Source organism: Nannobrachium achirus, assembly GCF_963921795.1.
Source record: "Nannobrachium achirus genome assembly, chromosome: 19".
NCBI classification, from domain to species: domain Eukaryota; kingdom Metazoa; phylum Chordata; class Actinopteri; order Myctophiformes; family Myctophidae; genus Nannobrachium; species Nannobrachium achirus.
This window is the reverse complement of record NC_137826.1, coordinates 17,604,417-17,625,504: the sequence shown is the minus strand read 5'-3', so window position 1 is coordinate 17,625,504 and position 21,088 is coordinate 17,604,417.

Here is a 21,088-nt window from a genome sequence, read left to right as displayed (position 1 = left end):
TTATAATTTATCCCCAGAGCAAGCAGCAAGCTGTTAGCTCAAGCTCAATGGTAAAGCATTTCCGGGGTGGAAGAGGAAAGTTACATAGTGTAGCTTTACATGGCACAGTGGTAACACTGTACTTCAGTACAATGTGTGGGAGTCTACGTGCGTGCGTGCGTGCGTGCGTGCGTGCGTGCGTGCGTGCGTGCGTGCGTGCGTGCGTACATGTGTGTGGGTGCCTGCATGCGTGTGGGCCAGGGGGGTCTTTGCAAGAAGGGAGCTCCAAGGATTTAAATTGAATTGAAAACCGCGTTCACTGTTCTACAAGGTAGTAATTGCATTCACTGGTCTCCCGTGGCTAAATTAGTCCCCAATTTAGGCCGACTACAGAAAACACTTTGAAGTAATCCCCGCAGCCCCCAATGCCATCATCACCCCTCCAATCCACCTGCATGGTGTGCTCTTCATGTTTTTTTGTGATATCGGTCCAATACACAATGGTTTGCAACAGAGACATCCGTTGACAATTTTGACCAGCAGGAAGCATAACTGACGTGTGCAGTCTGCTGCAGTTCAGTTGCTTGCAGTTATCATTTATGAATATTGATTTGGTCCTCAGTCCTTGAGGTGTTATATTTGTCACTGTATATTCACACATAATTATATGTGAAATGTGTCCTCTGCAATATACTCATCCTATAACTACTTAGGAGCAGTGTGCGCCATTCTACGGCACTCGGGGAGCAATTAAGGGATAAGAGTCTTGCTCAGGGACACATCGACAGATTGCTGGCCTGGCCTGAAATGGTATCTGGGACAACCAGGGTCGTTGTCTCCCCAGGCGGGCTCACTAACCACTCCGCTATGGCCAGCTCTGGCAGCGCCCATAGCTGAGTGAGTTACTCTCTCACCAAGATACCCTTGTGGCGATGGAAGCTGGAATAAGTGAGTGTTCATGTGAACCGAGGGGCGAGGGTTTAAATGAGAAGCAAACAGAAGTGAAGCACCAGAGTACACATGACCCGAACCTGTGATCCTGTGTGGGGTCCCTATAGTGGTCAGAGCAAAGCGCTCACAGTTTAAGGCATATACCGGTAGGTTGAATCAAATAATCCATGATGTCAGCTGAACTACTGCTCTGTTGATTCAACCTTTACAGAATATTTCATTTTAGCCTATTTCAGGCCGCGACCCCCAAAAGTAAATATATTTTAACTGGGGACCCTCCCCACCCTGACGAGTACTAAGAGTTGAGGCATTACATTATAACACGGTTCTATTGTGAAAATAGCAGATCTACATGCTTGCTCACAACACCTTGCAACACAGCTATTTTCACAATTTCAGCCTCTAATATTTGACAATTTGACCAATGTTTAATTTGTCATTTTGGAGGTATTAAAAAGTCCTTACATTATAACTTTAGAAATGTGCATAATATCCTCTATAGTCTATACACTCAAACTTTATATTGGTTTGTTTACTGTTGAGTGAGGAAAACAATGTTGCACATTAAGCTAATCTGGGGACCCCCCAAAATAATGTGGGTCAATGTTGTTGAGCTAGGCCAGTGGCTAGGCCATGTAGTTTGTGTGTGTTTTTTTGTTGCATGCGCGCGTGGCATGCATTGCGTGCGCATGCATTGCGTGCGCATGTGTGTGGGCCCTGTGGGGTCCTGGGAAGTTAGATACAGATCGTCCTCATTATGGGTACGTGTGTGTGAGGTGGTTTACAAACCCAGTGTCTTCTACTGTATTTGTGTGTGAAACGTGTATCAACATTTATCAGCATCGCCAGCTGCCTAATTGCCTAATGGCATTTCAAATGACTTTTGCATTGTATGATTAATAAGCTGTCAAGCTTCTCAGGTTCTGGCTGAGATAAGAGTTAGAAGCGTATCCATAGGCTAGTAGTCTGATTCTCCTCAGCTCACACGTTTCAACATGATGTGACACAACACATGCATGTCTGATAGTGAGAACATCAAGGAGGCAGCTATAGCTACCGGTGATTGAGTTCACTATACAGCTGAAGAGATTTAATTACCAGATAGCCTATGCAACAAGGCACAAAATGGCAAGCCTCTCTAGGGCCCTCTCTTGGTTCTCAAAGCCGGGTCCTTGAGGAAGTTCCAGGGGGTGCCCAGCTAAATGAGAATCAGTTTACCCCTTTTTTATCAGTAGGCTAATCCTGAGAATTGCAAAAATAGCTGATCTACAAGCTCACATTGTATTTCCCCCCCCCCCCCCCCTTTCTTATTCATTTATTAATTAATTGTATTATTATTATTTTGGTATATATTTGACTAAAATAATAAGGTTCTCAATATAGGGACACAAGCTTGAAAGTGGTTAATTTCACTATTATAGTGAAGTTAACCTGATGGGAGAATCAGAATCAGAATGATTATAGGTTTCACTTTCATCTTCACTTGCAGCTACTGTAGAATTCTGTACTAAATAGAATCTCTCATGGGGGCTCCTGGTACAAAATCTTTTCAAATGTAGGTCGTTGACATGTAATGAACCAGTGTTTCTCAAACAGTGGCTCAGAGTCGGGACCCATGTTTTGTGGTTGCAGAGTCAGACCCATTGACTTTAATTAAAAATGTAACTTTTTCCAAATATGGAGATGACTGACATCATAGATGTCTGACATCATAGACCACACGTGACACAGTATGGGATTTCCAAGGTATGGGCTTAATATTGATCAGTGATCTAATGGGCATGAAAGAGACAACTGACACAGAGATCTCCATATATTGCCATTAATGTATTAGTGAATTAACGGGGAAAATTCAAATGGTAAGTGTGACTCACGTCATGGCAACCACACAACCACAATTTCCATTCTCATCTTTCTAGTTTAAGCCTGTGGATTATTTAAAAACATTTTTAATAATAATTTCATAAATGAAAAAAAAAAAAAAAAAAAATCAAGAAATTAGGCTACATTAAAAGGTATATAGTGAAAATATCTATAGGCCTAATAGCTCACAATACATGCAAGTTGCAACGCTTATCAACTTTCTCTTTGGGGTCTCAAGAGAGGTAGAAGAGAGAAAAGAGCAGCTGACTAATTATGTTCAGCTGTGCTGCTAGGCTAGTAGTATTAACATAGTCTGAAGAGAACTGTGAAGCAGCTGATATTAGGCCTAATGAAAGCAGGAAGTGAGCATGAGCAAGCTACAGTTGTGTTATTGTTTGTTGAAAGGTATCTCTTGGATTTACCAAAAGACAAAATGAAAGACTAGAATAGGCTATACTGCCACAACCCCAGTGGGTTGCTGATCCAAGGAGTAGTCATGACAACAACCTTTTGTTTTATAGGCCTATAGGACCACTTTTATTTGTAACACCAAGAACCAAACGGTGGAAATGGGAAAGCATGGGTGCCCACAACCTCAACAACTAACCCCTCTGCTATCACAGGTATGTTGGCCATTAATTAAACGAATCATATAACACATGCACATAAACGCCATCGCACACAATAACCCCCAATAAACACACCCCATCACACATATTTAAACTAAATAATTAGCACAATAAAACAAGCAGACATGCAACAAGGCATGCTGGAAAGTCTCCTAACCACTAACCATAGACCACTATTAATATGTCAACTGTGTCTGTGTGCCTAATGCATTTTGTTGTTGTCAGGCAGAAACCTCTTATCTCCATTCTGCCTACACATACTTTACTGTACATCAGGGGTGTCGAACTCATCTTGGGGTGAGGGCCGCATTGGATGAAAGGCGACTTGAAGAGGGCCGAACTAGTCGCGGATCGGATGGCATGCACACTTGCGCACATGTTCGCTCTGTTTTTCTTCCTGTCGTCTCAGCCACTGCTGTAGCTAGCAGTATAGCAGTATATCATTTTACAAATAGTAAAAAAGTAAAATAGCTACTTTCATTATTGGTATTACAGTTGCAGTTAGGTACGAGAGATGCTATTTGTTTAAAGGAGTAGTTCATCCCCAAAATGACTTTTTTTTCTTTGATTACTCACGCCATGGAGAATTGAGTTCAATAATATATTTTTATTTTATTTGTCGCATTACTAAGACAAAAAATTGATAATAGTACACTTCCCCCCCATTGATTCCGGATGGGGACCCAAATGCATTTGGGTCCCCATCCGGAATCAATAGGCATGCATTTATTGTAATCAAATTTCTGTTTTAGGAATGAGTCTACATTGGCTCCATGGCATTTTGGGGGTGAACTACTCCTTTAAGAAGTGCCAATAAGAATAAACCATTTGATAATAGAATAATTCAATTCCTGATAGTCTCCAGTACGCTATAATTTGTAAATGGCTAAAAAAAATTATTGATGCAGGACAATAATTTTTTTTATTGTATTTTATAATAAAATTATAATACATTATAATACTTTTTTTTTTTTTTTTTTTTTAACAACATTAATTTCCATGTCTAATATGTGTAATCTTTGAGTACAGTTCGAATATTGTAGGTATGTTCAGGTATTATTCATAGCCAGACCAACCACCCTATTCCTAGCAATGCTGTCATCTTCAAAGAGAGAGAGAGAGAGCTGGTCACTTAACATTCCAATCAATCAACTCAATCACTGCCAGGTGGGAGAAACCTAGCCTGCAGTGTACAGACATTAGTTAGGTTAATTCTTAAAACAATCATAACTCTTGACAGGAATGGGCTAGAGACTTACTTTTTTTTTCCTAAATGCTCAGAAATGTAGGATTGAATAATCTCGAGGGCCGAATCCGTATGTTTGACATCCCTGGTGTAGAGGTAGAGGGGAAAATGGCACAAACCAAGTACAAGTTGAGGGTTTGTGAACTGGGTTAACTGTCACATCAACATGTATCCAACACAATGCCAGCGCTGTCAAAAAGGAAGGTTTGCAACACAATTGTACACATTTTAGGTATTTAATACACTTACAATAAACAAGAACAGGACAAGGTAATACATGAAATGCATAGAAGTAGTAGGCTAATACAAAATCAATTATCAGTACATGGAAGATGTCAGGTCAACAATGTCCTGGCATCAGTCTGTTTAACATGTTATCTGCATAAGCCTATGGCCATCAAGGGGAAGCCAGTGCTGATGCGTTAAGTCTACCAACAGGCCAGACTGTTTCCTTGGCTTCTCCCGAGTCCCTACTCATTCCTGCTTGGTGCTGCGCTCATTGGCAAGTCAAACTTAATGTTGATGCCTGGCACTGGGGAGTGAGTCTGCAGTTCTAACTGCAATGGGAAGTACATTTCACAGTTTGGGGGCCACTAAGAATGGGGTGGTCCCTGCTTCATGTAACCATGTTGAAGAGCCCTGGTCTAAACAATTAGTTTTTATTTATAAATGTTAAGGGAGTTTGCAGAGCAAAACAAGAATCGAATCAAATATTTAATTATATACTATATATTTAAGCATTTATTTTCAGGTTTAAGTAGGTTTTGGATAAGGCACATTTAAAAAAGCTTTATTATAAAGGGCTACTGGAGTTCATCTTCCAGAACATTTAAAACACATTTTTAAAACAAGTCAACATGTTCACCCTTTAGGGTAGCGCCTACAGACACACCGGACTTGGGATTCTGACAATGCTTCTCAATGGGAGCGGAGCGTTTTGCGCAATGCCCAGTGCGCCAACTTTACCCTCGGTTCCCATTGAAAAGCAAATCGGCTATTTTTGCTTCTTTTTAATTGGAATCCTGAAATCTAACATTTTGATTTAATTTCGCATTTAGTAATATACTCATGTTAACTTTATGAACTGAAAAACAAATACATTTTAATACTACTATACTAGTCATTAAGCTACCAAGATAGACTGACGGAATTAAAGCAGGTCATGTTTGGAATTGTAACTGCTGAAATCATATCAGTATTCTGCATTAAAGGGGAAGACCACCCATTTTCAATATTGAAATATGTCATTAATATACCTTAGGAGGAGGAGTTGTGTGGAAATAGAAAAAAAGTTCCCCCCCTTCTGTGTTGCCTAGAACTAGAGGATTGATTTTGGGGTTTGTATTGTAAAGTACAATGTGTAATTACAACTTGATGTCATCAAGTTGTAATTTACAATACAAACCCCAAAATCAATCCTCCAGTTCTAGGCAACACAGAAGGGGGGGAACTTTTTTTCGATTTCCACACAACTCCTCTAAGGTATATTAATGACATATGGGTGAAAATGGGTGGTCTTCCCCTTTAAGTGAAGGTGGGGGCCGCATGTGGCCCCCGGGCCGCCAGTTGCCCATGTAGGACATAGGCAAAGCCCCCATCAGGGAACATATCTGTCAGGTACTTTGCGCACACGTTTGGATCTTCTCGGTCCCACCTCAGCAGGCAACTCCACTGCCATCAACTCCTCGGCCATCAACTCCTCAGAAGCCACGCAGAGAGCCCGATACATCTGCTCGGTGTCACCACCACACGGTAAAACCTTCACAGGTTGCTCATCAGAAGAACCAGCAGTAACGAGTGGAAACAGTTTCTCTGTGAACGTGTGTGTGAACGTGTGAATGTGTGTGTTGGCGTCGGGATCGAAGAAGGAGAGCTTCCCTCCGTCCCAGTCCAGTCGGACTCTGATCCGCCGAGGGTTCCGCTGCAACCCGAGAGCAGAAGTTATATGCCATAATGGACCCGTTGACCTTTGCCTCTCGAAGGACTGTGCCACCACACCTACTGTCCAGCGTTCATTTTCTCCAACCTCCACCTCCCAGCTGTGAATTCCAGAGGCAAAGCCCTCTGAAGCCACCACAAGGAGGACGCAATGTCCTTCATCTTCCCCACGACATTGAAGGTCAAGTTGCCTAGGTGTTTGGCCACGTCGATCAATGTCCCCGAGACCAGCCATGGGTCCTGTGGAGAGTCCAAACCTTCGGCTGCAGTCTGGGCCATTTTCACTGTGGTGTTGTAGCCATTGAGAAATAATATTGGTGCGTCTTCCAGTTCCAAGTTCTCCAATGCGGCCTCGATCTTATTTGAAAGAGTTGCTGCATCTCTGATCTGACCTTCAAACATCTCCTTCATAGCCTGAATCTTCTGCTGCTGTTCCTCCCTCAATGCTGCAATTCTAGTCTCCTCTTCCTCAAACAGGAACTCATGCAGTTGCTTAAATTGTTCATTAATGCAACTCTCTGTGACACGGGTCTGGAAAGCAATGTGTTCTAGCGTTAGATTGTATTTGTTGATAACTTTATCAAAGTCCTTCAGTTTTCTACCCAGTAAACCATATATATCTCCGTTCATGTGATACTGTGCAGCTTCATCGATGGTTCCATGACACACACCACACACTCCCTGATGTTTGTCCATTACGAAGGCCTCGCACGTGTTCTTCAGTGACGGGTTGCAGGGTGGCCGATCTACGGAGGAGATGCTCCTGCAAATCGGACACTGCTTGGATCCCTTCTCTCTCCACCACGTCCGCACGCAGACGTCACAGAAACTGTGGCGACAGGGCAGGAGAACGGGGTCCCAGAAGACGTTGCAGCAGACCGGACAGGAAACGTCCTCCTCTGAGAGGGACGACTCGGACGCCATCTCTGAGCCCCACTGTGGAAACACAAGATCAACAGCTCAAGAAAGGTTGAAATCATTTGCATTTCAACTGTTGTGTAATTACACTGAAAAAAATAAAGATGAATACACTTTGAGTCTGAGTTTTGATGTGTCAGTTCGTAATTCTTTTTAACTTTCTATACCCTTCTACAAGGCAAATTTATTCACTTTGAATTAAATCATTTCTTACAACCAATGAATATTTGTTATTATAATTAGATCAACATTCTTTAATTAAAGCAATGTACTCTTTGTATGAACCTTTTTTTTCACACACACAGACATAGTTCAAAGTTAAAAATGGGTGGTTCCCCCCTTTTAATTGTTACAACCCAAGTGTTTTCTTCCCCCTTTAACGAAAAGATTTTGAAAAATAAACTTGAAATGACTTAAAGACAAATCTACATTCTCAACATTTATTACGTATATTTGTACATGCAAGCACAAGCTCTACCTACAAAGTTACTTTCAATCCCTCATGTACTGTAAACACCCCATAACACAAACTCTGCACATAATTTGGGAGAGTATTAATTAATCACTGTGCACAATGTAATGTATGTATTTCTACTGTTTTGTTACTGATGTTTTGTGTGTGGCTGTAGCAGGGGTGAAAGCCCAAGACAAATTTCCCTTGTGGACAAATAAAGTATACCTTGACCTTGACCTTGACATATCATCGAAGGGTTAAAGGACAACTTTGTCTTTTTTACAACAAGGGTTCATATTTTAGATTGTAATTAGAGAAAAGAAAAAGTGAGTGTTAAAATGTTTTCATTTGCTTCGTTCTATTGTTTTATTGTGTTTAAAATGTGGGGCATGCGTACGCATGGGGGCATGCGTACAAGTGGCTAAATATGTATTTTTAGACACAATAAGCCAGCAGTTTCTTTATTGCTATTTACAGTAACACTTCTAGCCCCCATAAGTCACATCCAACGATGAAAGGTTGCGTTATATCTTGGGAATGGGCTTATTCTGTGTAAAATGACATATTTGGCCACTTGTACGCATGCCCCCAACCACTGAAATAAGAATCTCTAAAACAATAGAAAGAAGTACATGAAATCATTTTAACACTCATCTTTTATATTCTTTAATTACAATCTAAAATATGAACCCTGGCTTGTGGTAAAAAACTAAAGTTGTCCTTTAAGTTAGAAACAATAAGAAACAAACTATTTAACAGAGCATCATGGACATTGAGATCAAACATGTCAATGCTGCAGTGGTGTAAAATAACTAAGTAAATGTACTTAAGTACAATTTTGAGGTATTTGTACTTTACTTGAGTATTTCCAATAGTTTTACTTCTACTCCACTACATCTCAGATCGAAATATTGTACTTTTACTCCACTACGTTTATTTGAAAACTTTAGTTACTAGTTACTTTGTAGATATAAATTATAATATTACAAAACATACATTAGTCACTTTAGTCCTATGTTATACCTTGGCCAATCTACAAGCTTGCGGCGTGTTGTGAGCTTGTAGATCTGCCATTTTCAAACATTTTTTACTTTTACTTTTGGTACTTTAAGTACATTTTGATGCCAATACTTTCATACTTTTTTACTCAAGTACATTTTGAATTCTGGACGTTTACTTGTAATCTACAGTGCAGTATTGATACTTTTACTTGAGTACAAAATGTGAGTACTTTTTCCACCACAGCAATTCTGCAGAACCTTGCAAAGCCGCAACATCTACTTACAAATCCATCAAGCAATCAAATTGATTGCTTTGTCAACTATCGCAATCAAGAATCTGCCGGGAAGATTTAATTACGGGAACATACTGATATCATAGGGTCTTTTTTTTTTTATCTAAAACGATTCTTTACTGTCAAGCACAATTTAATTTATCAAGCTTTAAATCAGGGGTCTTCAACGTTTTCAGGCCAAGGACCCCTTAGCTGAGAGAGAGATGAAGTAGGGACCCCCATATTCCATATATTTTAATCGTTTGACAACACAATCATCAGTGTATTTTGGATTCATGTCAATTTGTGTTATCAGATATTTAGTGGGCTCTTTTTTCCCCTCTACACCAAACCTCGTTGCCGAAAATAGCCGATCTACAAGCTCACAACGCCTCGCACTTGTAGATCTGCTATTTTGGCTAAAGTTCACAGAATATGGACACTAGTTCAAGTGGTTGATATAAAAGAGAAAAAAGTTTCTATCACACAAAGATTTGAAGGACCCCCGGTAGTAACTCTGAGGACCCCCTGTTGAAGACCCCTGCTTTAAATCATTTAGAAGATGCCTTGTGTTTTCTGGACTGTCCATCTAGAATTGAATGTCTACATAAAGATTTAAATTATTTAATTGACAATTACCCCAGAGCCAAGCATCAACATTAAGTATGACTTACCAATGAGCGCAGCGCCCAGCTGGAATGAGTCAGGACTCCGGTGAAGCCAAGGAAACAGTCCGGCCTGTAGCGATAAAAGAAAATCATTTCCAAATCACACCAAATACATAAACGAAATCAAACAAGTCGATGAAGCCATGCAGTCTATGAGGCCATGAAGAATTACATTTCAACATAAAGATTTCAAGTTCTCCTACAGCTGCAATGTTGGTGACTTTAACATTGCTTAATAAATATTATCAATGCATTCACAGATTACACTTTACTGTTTTCATGTCATTTGTCACAACCAAAAGCAGGAGTCAAATCACTAAGCCCTAAACACTCCTTCATGAAAAAGTAAGCGCACAAAGCACCATAGATCTGTTATTAAAAATGAAAAAAGGACAAAAAAAAATCACTTGTCATACAAGTTGTAAGAAAGACAGTCATCTACAAGCTTACACGGTGTGACAGTTTCACATTGTATAACACCAAAGTATGCCATTTGGTCTGATCCATAAATACCATGAATTTATCATAATATATGTGACCAGATGAACACGAATAGACAGTATTGTTGAATGAATTAAAGTGACAACCAGGCCAGGAATTTCGTCATTTTAGGGGCAAGGCCACTAGGCCTTTGGTGTTGTTCATTTTTTGAGGGCACAAAGGCCAAATGCCAGGGCAGGAAGGCCATCAAATAAAACAAGATTTTAGACCATTGAAAGAAACTGTTAAATTTAAGGGATAGGGATGATAACCTAATCGGCAGTGAAATAGATCAATTATGGTATTTACAATCTGATATGCTCGGCCCTGCACCAAAGTCACTGGATTGGTTTAAAGATGAGGACTCTGTGGAAAATTAAGATTTCAGAATCTCAACAAAAACACTGGTGTGAAAGAGACCAGTGTCTACTGTCTACATAACAATAAAGAGACAGAGGAGAAAGTGGTACAGTCAGCTGGGGCATTAAGGCCACTGTGGCCTCAGGTGATGCCATTGGTTTGAGGGGCACAAGGCCAAACTGAGGGGCAACGGCGGCCATGGCCTTCATGGCCTCCATGAAATTCCTGCCCTGGTGACAACGCCACTCCCAATTACAGGGTGGGAGACCCGCCTATCTTATACCTGTACTGTTATCGTTACGACGAAATACATAAACTCCCCACTCAGGATAGCATGACAGACAGAGGCTTGTGTGTGTACAAAAACATTAAGATCTTTATTCACATAATGGTATTAATAGAATCCATAATTCACATTGTACCACTTCATGGACCGGGGGAACAAGAACACTTCATAAAATCACACCACTGCAAAAGGGGTTAATATCTAAATAACACTGCACACTGTTAATAAAACTGCGACTTATAATGCGCACACAAATCACATAAGTGAATACTTGAAGCACTGCAAACTTAACATGGGGAAGGGGCATGGGGCACGGACGGTCACTAAGTAGGTGGTACAACAAATGAGAAATCTTATCCACGAGTTTCCAACGCCCCATAGTAGTGCATTGCGCAGACGCTGTACTGAGCTTCCGGCGCCGCAGCCGAGTGTGATCTACAAGCTCACAACGGCTGCATCTGCGACGCGACGTGAGCTTTTATGTCTGCTGTTAAACCGGAAGTGTGGTCCAAACAGGTCCAAATAATCTCCAGTAAACTCCCGCGGAAACAGGTGGATAAAAATCACACTCGTGTGAACTGAGCGGTGGTGTGTGTGTGTGTGTGTGTGTGTGTGTGTGTGTGTGTGTGTGTGTGTGTGTGTGTGTGTGTGTGTGTGTGTGTGCCCCCTGTGTGTGTGTGTGCCCCCTGTGTGTGTTTGTGTGTGAGTGTGCCTGGCCTATGCCTGGCCTATCCCGAACAACAGCGCCCCTCCCTTAACATGTGTGGTCAGAAAAGGTTACTGCAGGCAGCAGGCTACATACCCGGAGACAGACAGACAGACAAACAGACAAACAGACAGACAGACCCACACACACGGCCACGTATAGGAGCGTTGTGACCACCGCTCAAAAACCTAGTACAAATAAGGGAGGCACTTGAGCATAGCAACTATTTCAAAACTAAAATTAAGGAAAAGAGCAATGGCTGCCTTGCTGACCACAGCAGTGTGTCACCAATACAGCCTGCAATATACAAATGCACCAATTAGTTACCATATACAACCCACATTACATAATGCATATTATAGCCTACTGGAAGCTCAACTTCATAGTACCTCTAGGGCAGGCCCGAAGCACTTGGGCACCCAACAGGTGAACCTGAGCTGACCAGGATCATCTGGGTATGGCCCTCTATAATATAATACAGAAATAATAGTTAAAGGGATATTCCACTTTCAACAGGGAGCAGTGGTAGGGCTTCTCTCCACATACACACCCATTGTAACTTCAAACTCCATTTTAACCATGATAGATTCATTAAAAAATGAACAAATAATGTGTGTTTTTAATGAATCTATCATGGTTAAAATGAAGTTTGAAGTTACAATGGGTGTGTGTGGGTAGCCGCAAATTGCAACACTAGATTTTTTTTTAATCGGATGAATCTGGGGTTGCAATACCTCCCATAGGCAGCCAATGCATCAAAACGTTATTTTGCTATCTGATTGTATTAAACGACGTCAAACTCACCAATATTGCGGCTCTATGGAAAGCTTGGAATTTACTCTTTCTATCTGCAAAGTGTTTGTTTCAGAAAAATCCACAGTAGACATGTTATGAGTTACTTTCTATCCAAGAAATTTGGTTCAGGTGATTATTTTTTCGAAGTCTTGGAGTTTGGAAGCGCTCGTGGAAAATCCCTCAACGGTCCTGTGACCACCTGGTTCTAAATGTCACATTATGCAGGAGGCAGCGGGCCATGGCGTTATAGAAGACAAGCGCTTCCGAAGTACAACACTTAGAAAATAAACAATGTCTGCTCAGATTTCTTGACAGAAAATAAATCATAACAATTATACGGTGGATTTTTCTGAAACAAACACTTTGCAGATAGAAAGAGTAAATTCCAAGCTTTCCATATAGCCGCAATATTGGTGAGTTTGACGTCGTTTAATACAATCAGATAGCAAAATAACGTTTTGATGCATTGGCTGCCTATGGGAGGTATTGCAACCCTAGATTCATCCGATTATAAAAAAATCTAGTGTTGCAATTTGCGGCTAGTGTGTGGGGAGAGGCCCTGGGCCTGGAAACATTTACATCAAATATCTAGATATTCAATCAAGCTAATTAAAAACTGTTAAGGGTGTTCATAAAAGCATGATTAGATGATAAAATTACCAAAAGTTTTTTTGAAAGTGAAATACCCCTTTAAACACCAAAAAGGGTATAAAGGTTTAACTCCCAGGTTGAACACCATAACCATCATACAGTATATACACCTGAACCTTGTTGCTAAAGTATAATTAACCCTACCCCAAGACTCTGCTAATGCATATGCATGTAAATTGGTGATTTCTGGCTCCCACATAAATCACCGCCCCAGTCACAGCACAGCAACACCAGGAGTCTAGAAGTGCAGTGACATAAAGTAAGTAGGCTACTTGTAATGTGACTCATAAAACCAACAGAAGATACCAAATCTAAAGTGTCAATGCCTTTGGTAACATACCTTTTTAAGTTAGAATACACACACACAAGGTGCTGAACACCAGCGCACTAGCCATAAATTATAACTTCCAGTAGAGGGTGCTAATATGCGGAGGTTACGTCTCTCCTGGAGTTATAACGCAGAGTAAAATAGCTCTCGCTGGTTGAGCCTCCATGTCCCTAATCGCCTCAAAACATGTTTAAATCATGAAGTTGCTCACCTCATCGTCGAAACAGCTTTATATCTACCGATGAGCCCACTCGTTGGCATGTGTTAGTCCATATGTTTCTAATAAATTAATGTTTACTAAAACTTCTCTGAGACTCGCGTTTCCTCGTCGGAATGTTTCCGCATACAGAGCGCTTCAGAACTACAGAACGTTGGAATACTTCCGCATACAAAAACGTCATGTCCTAGTATGAGCAAATCGCAACGGCGATCAACGTCACGTGATATGTAGCCTCGCGTAGCCAGGCTTTTACTCATCTCGCGTGATATGTTCGGCCATTTTACCCAAGCAGTTCAAAAACAAGGAAAGCGATGAGACTCAAAGAAGTTTTAGTAAACATTAATTTATTAGAAACATATGGACTAACACATGCCAACGAGTGGGCTCATCGGTAGATATAAAGCTGTTTCGACGATGAGGTGAGCAACTTCATGATTTAAACATGTTTTGAGGCGATTAGGGACGTGGAGGCTCAACCAGCGAGAGCTATTTTACTCTGCGTTATAACTCCAGGAGAGACGTAACCTCCGCATATTAGCACCCTCTACTGGAAGTTATAATTTATGGCTACCAGCGCACCGCGCTCCTCACACACACACAGACAGACAGCCTCGACGCACGAGAACAAACGCTAGTACAGCTGCTCTCACGAGACCTCATAATAGACGGCTCCGCTCTAGTCAGTCCCTGCCAGCTCTGAGCTCCCAGGTCCTAACGTCCCACCCGTCACATATTGAACAGGAGAAACACTTGCATATAGGGCTAAAAGAGACGATTTACAAGCTCAACAAACAATGTAGTCTAATACCTAGATAAAGTACTATGTTCTATCTGTCTGTCTTTCAATGTTATGAGATACTTAAAGTGAGGCTCCTGTGGAAATAAGCCTTGGCTTTCTAGGATCTCCTTTTAGTTGACCTTGTACCAGTGATTTGTACTGTAATGAAACTTTTTTTCTATTGCAAACTTCTAATACATTCTTCAATCAATCAATCAATCAATTGGTTAGTTAGGCTGGTGCCTGTTCAACTTAGTGCGTGCTATCCGGTCTAGAGTCCGCCTACTCAAGAACTGTATCCAGCTAATTTCCACATACAAACTAGTCTCGCGTGGCCAGACTGTTGCCTCCGCGATTTGGTGAAATGCTCCCGGCATACAGTCTGGTAAAGGGAAATAGAAACGATGAGTGCGAGATGAAGCGGAAGTGAAGCCCCCTCGTCACTTCCGTTTCAGTCTCACATCGCACACATTTATCATTATATAAACAAAAATTATATAAGCATGTTTAGCTTGCTGCTTAGCAGAAATGACATTTTAAAATATATTTTCTTGAACGGTAATGCCCGTTTCCATTACTCGCCGTTAGGGAGCTGCTGTTCCAGACTCTATATAGCATTCAGAGATTGTGGAATAGTTGTCTGGCTACGCACCGTCTGTGACTGTGATGCGAGCTGGCTGTGCTGCTAGCCAGCCAGTAGCCACATCAATGCTAGCGTTAGCACCATCTATCTGGTGTGTGAACCTATGGGTGTGAACTAGGGATGTCACGATACCAGAAATCTAGTAGTCGGTACCAATACCATTGAAATTCCACGATTCTCGATACTATTTCGATACCACGATAAAAATAAAAAATAAACCCCATGTAGTTCAACATACACTCCTTTATTGCGACCGTAGGTCGCACTTACTACAGAAAGCTCCACCAGGTGTCCGTGCGTCCGTCAGTCAGTCAGTCCGTCACACGTCAGACGTCACACTTTTGCCCTGCTCATATCTCCGCAACCGTTGCCCCGATCCATGCCAGATTTTGCACACACACTCCTTACCTGCCAAACTACAACCTCCAAGGACCCCCGGAGTTCCAGGGACCCCCAGGTCCCTGGGGGACCCCCAGGTGTAAAAAATATACCAAATGTGCAAAAATGACCAAATGACCACCCCCACGGGGCTGCTCACGGGGAATTCCTGGGGACCACCCACTCCTGCTACTCCAGAACGGATGCAAAAGTGGTGGCGCCCCCAGTGGAGGACCCCCTCCACTGCAGCTCACATAAAATGCCCTAACTCGGCCTAGGAGCGTCCGGGAGAGCCGGGGCCGGTACCTATTCGTCCGCCAAGGCAACGCGGAGACCCCACCCCTCATTTCTCACATGGCCCTCTTCTAGCGAGACCTACGGTCGCTTATCTCCCGATTAGGGAGTCTTACTGGTTAGAAGTGAACAACAAACAACAATACTGTATGCTTAAACAGAAGTTGCACGTAGCTTTAAATGATTAAAATAAAATAATGTGCATGTAGCCTTAAAAAAATGTATCATTAATAAAATCAAAGTGTTGGCTGTGTGTGTGTTGCTGCTGCTGGCTTTGCTCTGGCCTGTCCTCCCTGTCAAAGTCCTCCTCTGGCTGATACTGTGAAAAGAACATTGAGATTTCAGTTAGTAGGTGTAGCTAAGTGACTGACTACAGCAACAATATGAAAACAGCATAGGCTGTAATAACACGCAAACACAAAAACACACACACACACACACACACACACACACACACACACACACACACACACACACACACACACACACACACACACACACTCTCTCAGTGCACACACACACTCTCTCAGTGCAAGCAGTCATTTAATGACGTGGTGAAACCATTTTTAGTGATATTTATTACAAATCATAGCCCATTACAACCACACTGTCCACACACACACACACACACACACACACACACACACACACACACACACACACACACACACACACACACACACACACACACTATTATTACAACCGCACGCACGCACACACACACACACACACACACACACACACACACACACACACACACACACACACACATAATCCTAGCGTAAAAAAAAAAAAGTCTAGAAGAACATTGGCCAAACATCAATGCCAGCCTTCTCAAACAAAGAATAACGTGTATGTATTATTCCAGCGTTTTTTAACGTTACGTTAGGCGAGTTACGTTAGGCGATACAGTAAATGAGCTGCCTTGCAACTTTATGTAACTTTATGCGGGACAGAAGGGGGCTGCTCTCCGTGACGAGGCTGGACACAACGTTAACGTTACTTTGCCAGGCAGCTCATTTACTGTGTGGGCTCACCATAGTAACGTTATTAGATATGGACAACAATGATAACACGTGAATTCAAATGCACTCACCTTGAATTCTTTGTACAAGTCTGGATGTCGGTCTTTTAGATGTTTCGCTAGTTGGATGTGTCCCCCCCCCCCTTTCGTCTGGAAACGGTTACGGGCCGGCATACAGGTTTTTGACGATCAACTATTAATCCCTGCTCATCCTCGAATGCAAAGTACTATACGCGACTTTTGTTTAGTTTTTCTTCTCAAGGGGCAGCTGTCGCTGCTGGTTGGAGACGACGCGATGCAGATGCGTGTACGGCCGCCATGTTGCATGTTGTTGTTTTTCTCCTTAAAGCGTGGTAGTCCACGTAACGTTATCACAGCATCAGACCCTGCTGTGAGGGTTGTGCGTGTGTCTTCCGACTGCCTGCTGTGAGGCTTGCCAGATAACCGCTCATTTACAGCCCAAAAACAACACAAAAGAAGCGGCCAGATCTGGCATCTCGGTACCAACGGTACTTCGGTACTACCGTACTTTTAGAAAAGTCAGTACCGTACCGTACCGTCACATTTGGCATCGAGTTGGTACCGAAGTATCGGTTCTGGTGACAAGCCTAGTGTGAACAACAAACAAGATGGCTGAGATTTCAAATAAACCCGCTCAACCTTTATGACGTCAGAATCACGTGACTGCAAGGGGACGTAAAAACCCATCTCTTTGATTATTTAATTTAAGTTAATATGATAAAAGTATACTTGTTTAAGCTTGATCTGATGTATAGGTCTTCTAACATGTCTATTCATTGGTGTTACTTGATTTTAGCAGCTTTATTTTCAACATAAATCTGTGTTATTTTGGTTCAAAGTATTAATTTTTTTCCCATGAATTAACAACGTTCAATGATTTTTTTTCTTCAGTAGGCCAATAAGATAATAAGAAATCTAAGAAAAAATAAATTCCATGAATTAGAACGGAAATGTTTCTTGTGATCTTGTAGATCTGCTGTTTTCACTAGTTTGGGTCCCAGGCCAGGCAAATGTGAAATGTCTTATTTATCTTTTGGGTCACAGCCTCGCAGGCTCAAACAAGTTTGGGAATGGGAACCATGGACAGGGGCGTCACAACAAGGGGTAGGAAAGTGGGACTGAGTTACCAGTGTCCAAGGTGGAGGGGCCCTATAGTAACTTTAGCTATTTTTGAAAAGTCGTAAAAATGTGCGCAAATCTTTGAATATGCATTTTTTAAGCGAACATTTGTAACTCAAATTTTGCTTCCGGGGAGGGGTCCCTGGAACTAAATGGGGGTCTAGCTGTGGCCAAATACATATCATCTTGGGGGACCTACACATGAAAACGTTTGAGCACCACTGACATAGAAACATAAGTTTCTTGCACACATTTTCACGATTTTTCAAAAATAGCAGATCTACAAGCTCGCAGCCGCGCTGTGAGCTTGTATATCTGCTATAGTTAACATTCATGGGGTGCCCGCAGTGAATCCTTGTACCCAGGGCCCAGAATTTGGTGTGACGCCCCTGACCATGGATTACATTTTAGATGAATTGCTGACCAAATTCACGTTTTCTCCCCCTTTGTAGATATAGTTACCCTTACCCGTCCAATCTTCATTCCTGAGTATGTATGAATGATGCATTATGATTAGCCTGGCGTTGCCAGCCTCTTTCTCACACTTCGTTATCCACCACCACCACCACCACCAGGGGGTGGAGTTGAGTCGGGCTGGAACCCAGGCTAGCATATGGAAATGAGTAACACTGTTACTGAACAAACATGACTATAGCAATGATTATAGAGCTATTTAACACTGTTACTGAACAAACACTCTATAGCAATGATTACTGTCACAATATAGAGCTATTTAACACTGTTACTGAACAAACACTCTATAGCAATGATTACTGTCACAATATAGAGCTATTTAACATTGTTACTGAACAAACACTCTATAGCAATGATTACTGTCACAATATAGAGCTATTTAACACTGTTACTGAACAAACACTCTATAGCAATGATTACTGTCACAATATAGAGCTATTTAACACTGTTACTGAACAAACACTCTATAGCAATGATTACTGTCACAATATAGAGCTATTTAACACTGTTACTGAACAAACACTCTATAGCAATGATTACTGTCACAATATAGAGCTATTTAACACTGTTACTGAACAAACACTCTATAGCAATGATTACTGTCACAATATATAGCTATTTAACACTGTTACTGAACAAACACTCTATAGCAATGATTACTGTCACAATATAGCTATTTAACACTGTTACTGAACAAACACTCTATAGCAATGATTACTGTCACAATATAGAGCTATTTAACACTGTTACTGAACAAACACTCTATAGCAATGATTACTGTCACAATATAGAGCTATTTAACACTGTTACTGAACAAACACTCTATAGCAATGATTACTGTCACAATATAGAGCTATTTAACACTGTTACTGAACAAACACTCTATAGCAATGATTACTGTCACAATATAGAGCTATTTAACACTGTTACTGAACAAACACTCTATAGCAATGATTACTGTCACAATATAGAGCTATTTAACACTGTTACTGAACAAACACGCTATAGCAATGATTACTGTCACAATATAGAGCTATTTAATACTGTTACTGAACACGCTATAGCAATGATTACTGTCACAATATAGAGCTATTGATTGATTGATTGATTGAAGACTTTATTAGAAGTTTGCATAGAAAAAGGTACAGTTTCATGACGGTACAGTTCACTGGTACAAGGTCAACTAAAAGGAGATCCTAGAAAAGCACTTGGCTTATTTACACAGGAAACCATTGAAGTATCTCATATAACACTGAATGACTGATGGATAGAACACAGTACTATGCTGTAGATATAGTCAGGAAAAAAAATGAAAGAATAAAAAAACAGTGCAAAACATATATACAGTAGGTAAAAACAAAGAAGGGTCAGGGGAGGGTAAGGCTGGGCTAGGTTTGTTATTGCCAGTTGCCAACGGCTGCCACCTCACCCACCTGTATTAAAGTGGTTTTTCAGGGTGATTTTAAAGGATGCTAGGGAACAACACTCCTTTAAGGCCTTCGGTAAAGCACTGTTACTGAACAAACACTCTATACTACATCATGACCTATGAGCGAATAGGAGAAGGGGATCAACATGACTCCCTTGTTTGGCCCAGCAAAAACTTGGATGTGTGTATCAACGAAGATAATTATTGGCAGAATCGCTTTAGAATTATTGGCGATCCTGTTTAAAATTTTCACAAGATTGGCGGTTGTTGCAATTAGCAATTACCTGCAACTACGATACTTCACCATAATGTTAAACATTTTGCAACCCAAGGATATCCTAGCTGAGAGAGGGCGATGAATCAGGGACCCCCATAAAATTGTGTTGCAGATTAAACCTTTCCATAGATTTTCATAGATTTTCATAGCGTCATAGACTAGTTTGACAGCACCATCATGTTGAATTCATTTTAATGTGACATTTAACCACTACAACCGTCAATACTAGTTAATAAACGTGACCTTTCGCTTCTCCTCCAGCGGAGTCCCCAGTGGTGTCTTCAGCGGTATATTTCTGGTACCGCTACCCGGTGGATGTCCTCTTGGCGGCTTCCATCACAGCGCTGGGTCCGGTGAGTTGCTGATCCAAAGATTGATTGATTGATTGATGTTTTTTTATTGACAAAAATGAACATATATATTTGCACATATCGCTCAAAAGGATCCAACACAAAAACGCTGGAGAGCTTATTACTTAAGCCAGCAGAGTGCGCAACTACTGTGTTTTTTGGTAGGTAGGTAGGTACTGATTACATTGTAGGTGGTAACCAGTAATGTCGCCGGAATGAAGGTCACCGGGAAACACAGAAGAGTCACCCGGGAAAGCTCACCAATTTCGGTGGAATTCTTGCCCGCCAGATTTGGTATTCTCGCCAACAGCTTCTACATCTCGCTTGGTGATCCCGCCCGAGCGACCGGCGATCTCGGCCCGCGACCGTTCAAACAATCCGGTGCAATTGTTTGCAGTGTGAGGCCGTCAATAGAAGGATATCAAAACTGCTATGCAATGTTAAGTTTTGCACCTTCAAAGCAAGTGCTGGCAGGGGTGGAAAAAGTACTCGATGTAGATGTTTTAATTAAGTACTCAAGGTACATCACTGAGTGAAGAGGAACAAACAACCGTGG